Source organism: Chinchilla lanigera, unplaced genomic scaffold, assembly GCF_000276665.1.
Source record: "Chinchilla lanigera isolate Chin_1 unplaced genomic scaffold, ChiLan1.0 scaffold00050, whole genome shotgun sequence".
NCBI classification, from domain to species: Eukaryota; Metazoa; Chordata; class Mammalia; order Rodentia; family Chinchillidae; genus Chinchilla; species Chinchilla lanigera.
Window position 1 is genome coordinate 6,509,661 of NW_004955451.1, and position 6,328 is coordinate 6,515,988.

General features: G+C 38.4%; 1 protein-coding gene across 4 annotated transcripts in view; it reads right to left on the bottom strand.

Moving 5' to 3' along the window:
• The window catches only part of Ankfn1 (ankyrin-repeat and fibronectin type III domain containing 1), a 387,596-nt gene that overhangs the window by 240,493 nt on the left and 140,775 nt on the right, over nt 1–6,328 (bottom strand). For all 4 annotated transcript variants that reach the window (XM_013519407.1, XM_013519406.1, XM_005394075.2 and 1 more), the window contains one exon: nt 1,346–1,386. The gene's annotated coding sequence lies outside the window, so the exon portion shown is untranslated. The remainder of the gene's footprint in view (nt 1–1,345; nt 1,387–6,328) is intronic.

The following is a 6,328-nucleotide window of genomic DNA, read 5'->3' on the forward strand; positions in this document are numbered from 1 at the left end:
ATGGCCTTATTTGTAAAATCTGCTTACATACTCATATCATGCAGGTGTTTTGACAAAGCAACAAAGACCAAAGCAATACAATACAGAGCCTGACATTTAGAAAAATTCCAGTGAATGTATAAGACTTTGACATTAAATTTGAATGATTTTGAGAGTGAAGGTCTCTTGTGCTGATGTGTGAATATTAGATGTGTAGCAATGAGATCAATTTATTCTAGACAGTAAACAAAAACTTCATCCTGGGAAATCAGTAAAAACTAAATTTTTCTTGCAGTTCAGCTGAATGCATGATCTCGGGGACTGAATGATTCAAGAGGGAATTTATTGAGCACATAGAGTATGCATAATTCAGGTGAGACCTTTAGATGCTGATGCATCAGAGAATGTCTGATTAAAGGATTCAGTGGCTGCTGGCTACATCATCTGTTGGAAATTCTTTATGAATCAGGAGTTGAGAGTTGATCTCTGTTGTTTATCTGGCTTAGCTTTCTACTTGTGACTGTTGGTCTACTTATCCATAGTGACAAGCAACTAATCACCTTTTGAATAGCCATGTCTTCATACTAACCCTAAACCTATCCCCTAGTACTATCAAATTATTCCAGAGATAGATGGAACTTTCGTAAACACACACACAGGTATAAATATGTGTGTATCTATTTACATTTGCATAATTAGGCTGAATCATTCTTAATGTCATTTTATTAAAAATAAAAGCAAGAGCTCCATTCACATCTTAATTTCAAAGGCAGAAATCCAAAGTACTCCGAACTCCCAGGTGAGACCTGCTGTGATTTTATTTGGTTTTTCAGTATAGAAGGTTTTTGTGATTTGTGTGTAGACACTGGAAGTGTAAGAGTAAAGAAACATAATACACAGGAGATTAGTTCTAGAAGGAACACTGGTTTACAGAGTAGCTGTAATGCAATAGACACATGAAGGAACTATTAAGTAACTACCATACAGTTAAACAAAAAAACAGTCTGTGACTACACAGTAAGACCAACTGGGAGAAGAGTAATAAAATAGCTACTTGGGAGATGCTGGCTATTCAGAATAGTCATCATATCAAAAAGAATTTTCCCCTCCTCATTTTGATTTACGTTTTACATGTAATATTGTCACAGTCACCATTAGTTTCAATCTGCTTCCCCAAAATGGTTTCTAAAATGCTCCATGATGTTACACAAATCAGCAGCGTGAAACATTAGCTTCTAACTGTGACTGCATTTGTTGAACCAGACTTTAAAAATGCAGCAATGTGAGATAGGAGCCTTAAAGATTAGGAGGTTTTAGGAATTACAGCTGAGAAGGAGATGCCGTTTCAAGGAGGCAATGTACTTACATTTTGCTGCAAGTGAAATGCCTGTCTTTAAAGGGTAGCCTCTGGAAACAAAAAGAGAGGGAGAGAGAGAGAGAAAAAAAAGAATGTTAAAAAAGTTGTGCAATGACCAATTCAAAATGAAAAAGGCATTGAATTGTTTTCCAAAGTACAGCCCCAGACTAAAAAATAATGAGGCACCTTAGATGAAGATTTACTTATTGAGAGAAACTTCTTGGGGAAGTCTGATTGGGAACTATTGCCTACAAAGAAAGCATTTAAGTCAACTGTTACATCTCACTGTACCCACAACTCCATGCCCCTAGATGTCCTAGAATTTCAGGACTCCCGGATCTTTGTCGCCCAGGTCCAATCCTGGAAATAGGAGGAGGGGTCTTATTGGCCTGTTCAGTGGATCAACTCACACAGTTCTCTGGCTTCTGGTTCACAATGACATTGTACTGTACCTTGTTCTTATAGACCCAGTTCAGACACATTGTTCCATTAAATAAAAGTCCTCAGAGAAATTATAATTTTCTCAATTCATGCCTATTGGTATAAGTGGACACTTTTCTTTTCCAAGAAATAAAAAGCTTTTGTGGGGGTATTGAAGGGGAAATGGAAATCAATGCCAAGTTTCTCTTTATTCAAGATGGCAGCAAAAGGCAGGAACAATTAGATTGTGCCTCCCTTGAAGGAATTTGCCAAGTGTGCGGGCAATTTGTTCAGTGTGGCAGCCCACCAGAAAATTCATCTTACTTCCAAATCCAGTTTTTTTTTAAAAAAAGTTTATTGAAGCTATATCCAAAGAGGTACTTTAAGGGGTAGTAGGTTTAATAGGAGATGACAAGGAAGTCCCCAAGAGTGATCTAAGATTCATGTGGTTTCAGGTCATCTTTAACATGGAGTACCCAAGTCTTATTATTCTCAGACCTACAGAAAGAGTCACACCACCCACAAACAGATCTGGATGAATTAGATTGGTCCCTTCCATGATCAATGTTTTTCCAAGCTCTCATTTATGTTTTTAAATAATAGTGTGACTTTGCAAAATTAATTCAATGCTCCAAAGCAATAGAAAGCATAATAGTGGTTATTTCAAAGAATTGTCATAAAGTTAAATAAAATAATGAATGTAAAATATTTGCAAAAACAGTGTCCACAGTTTATGCTGTAGATTGTACTTGGATTGTCCTCCAGAGACCCAGAGGTCAAAGGCTCAGTCCTAAGCATGGTACATTTGAGAGGTTCTTTACAAGGTGCTTTGCAAAGTTGTCTTAGTGGTAGGCTTTTAGGTGATTGTAGGCTTTCCATCAAAAGAAGTTATGGGACTCCAGTCCCTTCATTTCTTTCTCTTTTGCCTCCTGGCCATGAAGTGAGCTTTTGTATTCTACTGCATGAGCCCAACCATGAAGTGCTGCTATAGTCCACTGATCATGGACTGAAACCTTTAAAACTGTGAGCTGAAATACACATTTTCTCTTTATAAGTCAACCACCTCAGCTATCTGTTACAGTACTAGAAAGCTGACTAGCATAGTAGAGACTTGGTAAATGTTACTTGGTATTGTTTCTGTTGTTATCATTATTGTTGTCAGAGGGCCACGTTGGGAAACCAAATAAAGAACATGTAACAGATCCATGAAATAGCGCTAGGAAGGTAGCTATTGTGAGTCTTATTGGGGTATGACATCAGTACTTAACGCTGTCCTGCAATCCCGAATTTCTCACCCAGGTTGTATTTCTCCCATCTTTACTCCTCCAGCTGCTGAGTATGACTCTGTCAACATCCACAGTGGAAAAACCCTTAATGTTTTCCTGAGCTACCTAATTCCTCATTTACTATCTGAACATGTGGGGCTCATAGAGAAATTCTTAAATTATGAAGTTATCAGATCATGATGAATTAAAAATAATCACTCTTTACACAGGTCAGTACTTGGCACATTTTTAAAAGAATGAATTTCTTGAATGGCTCCTATAGCGTGATTCAGGAAGATGTCACCTGTGTTGCTAACTGGAAAAAGTTACAAACACTGCTCTGATCACAGGCTGACAGATTCTCCACCACTAGGACAAACAAAAACGTATACGAAAATTTTTCTGAAATTGTACACTCATCAGCTGCTTGGAAGAACTTGTTGCTAAGAAGCAAGTGTAGAATCCTGTCACCTACTGAGAAAAGTTTTTACTACTGCTTCAGTTAATGGATTCTCTGGCCACAAAAATATGAACAAAGAAAACTGTCTGTTGCTTCACACCTGCATTGGACAAGAACCCTTCATTTGGGAGATAGTTTCACAGCAATATCATTGATTACTTTGAAAACTACTCAGAGCTGTCCTTGAGGCTGCATTATTATGTAACTACCTCATGCAATGGTACTGAAAATTTTTCTGGGGATACAAAATAAATGAGGCAGTTACAAATACTATGGTGGTTTGATTTTACAGACTATCGTGCTACAGTGGACCCTTGAGTTACAACCTCCCTGACATAAGAACAACTTGGGTTATGACAGGAGTTATGTTGTATTTTATTTTATGATTGGAATTTTAGTTTTAACTTATGAACAAAGTCTTGAGTTATGACCCAAATATTGGCTGCTTGTGCTTCCAGATGGTCTCAGATACAGATTTAATCCTTAAAGAGCTCTGCAAGGAACGTGACAACATCCTTTCCTGTTTAGGGTTGATTGAGAAATACCAGGCCAATGTCTCTCTAAGGACACTGGGATCCACCTGTACACAGGAGAGAGACTTTGAAGGCTGTGTAGAGGAGCCTAAGCCTTCAGTTGACAACTTGAGTTACAACCAGCCCTCGGGAATAAATTGAGGTCGTAAGTCAAGGGTCCTCTTATGTAAAAACTCATCTTTGCTCTCTAAGCTTATTTCCATGTTAGAAATAGAAAAATCTCAGACCCTCAAATGATTAACTTGTTCACCAAACACTTGCTGCATACCTATTATGTGCAGGACTCTGTGTTCTGCCCTAGTAATACATCCCTGGCCCTCAGGATGGATATCTGTCTGGTTATAGAGACAACCAGATGTTTTCAGGAGATCATATCACAATATAATGCAAAATTAGTGTTGGTCGGTGAGGAGAAGGTGCAATTTGGTGGTATGCTCCATGTAGAGAGATCAAGGAAGTCATGGGAAATGTTGGCATAATATCTAAGATAATTTTACATTTGCTGCTAATAACAGTTAATGATGCGGTGTGCTTAATGCACCAGCTACACCATAAGTACTTGTACAGTATTGGTTAGTTTATTCTTCTTGATATCCCTGAGGGAGTCTATTCATACCCAGAGCATGAATGAAGAAGGCAGATGGGAAATGTGGTACATGACAAACAAAGAAATGTCATCAAAGATGTGGTCTCCAAGTAAGAGGCACTGGTTCTTTTGAGGAATCCAGAGACCGAGGCTACCATTTGCGTCATTTTGTACTTATTTGCCAGAGTCTGTTCTTCTATGACATAAGAGTACAAGGAATCATAGACATGGATGTTCTTGTCTCAATTCTAGATAACTTTAGTCAGGAAAGCCTTGCCTCTACTCCTACCTCACGGGAGATCTGAGGCACCTCTCAGCTCTCTGTCCTGTACCATGGCTTCCCAGTACCACTTGGGCCACTATGAAGCTATCTATGGCCAGCAGGTTATCATCCTCAGATCGTGGAGCCTGATTTTGGGACAAGGTCCACATGGACCCCACCCACTGTTCAAAGCTCTCAGATCCCTATTTGGGGTCCCTTCTTTGGGATCCACCCTCATATGATCCTTAATGAACTCTGGGTATCTGTCTGTCTTCTCTCAAATGAAGATCCTAGAGCAGCTGGTTTCCAGACCAAGATGCTTAATAAGGAGAGTCTTAGTACCACCCATCTATCTCAACCTCTCACTCTGATTCCCGTGGCTGTTTCCAACTGGTTGTGTTCTGTAAACTCAAATTACATTTAATTATTAGAAAATAAGATCACTTGTCAATTTCTAAATATTCTAGGATGATTGAAGTAGCTGAGTTGTCTTCTGACATTTTTATGATTTGTAAAAAGATGCAACAATGTATGTTTATATAACAAAATATTTGGAATCAAATCTCCAAAATACCATTTCCTGCTTGTGATACCCAAAAGCTAATTCCTGTGTATCAAGATTATGAATTTTGAGAAGGGGCTACCACCTCCTTATTCTGACTATTGAGTCATATTTTATGTTAATTTTAAATATTTGCTTAATGCTGAAGTGGGAATTGCTACTCTCTGTTCCAATTATTTCCAAGAGTGTCAGGAATCAATAGTTTGAAATTATCTGGGAAATTAAGAATGGAGTAATAAAGGTTTCATGTAAAGTAGTATGTATATGCTTATCAGGTAATAGTTATTTATAAATGGTGGACCTCCTTTTCACACTGATCAAATGTTCTTTAAAATCTAAAATTGTGTGCTGCAGGTCCAGGAGTCTGACGTTGAGAATTATGAGCACAGAGGTGCTGGGACGAGAAGATCAGGAGCTCCAGTCTCAGTTCTGCCACCGACCTCCAGGGTCATCTCTAGCCAGTTATTTAACCTAAGTCCTCAGCTTGGCCTTATAAAAGGAAAATAAGAATAGTACCGCATATCTCCTATGATTGTTCTGCTTTTTGGAGGTTGTAATGCAGACAAGGCTCTGAGCACAGAACTGGCCCAGTGTAAGTGCTTAGCCTGCAATAGCTATGGTTGACAATAAGTCCAAACAGAGGGTTTATTGTACAAAGAATTGCATCTTCCATCTGGGTAAAAATATTTTGCACTCATTCCTTAAATAATCATGAGAGGGACACGTGGTGTCTCCAGCCTCTTGTCTCTGACTTTGACCTACTGTGGGCTCTACTTTTACAAGTCATGTCAGGATTATTCACTGTTTTGCTCACAGTAGCATTTAAATTCCCACTCCTATTTCCCAATCACTAGTGATGTTTTAAAAATTTTTAAAAAGTGTCCAATTGTTTCTCTAATGATTT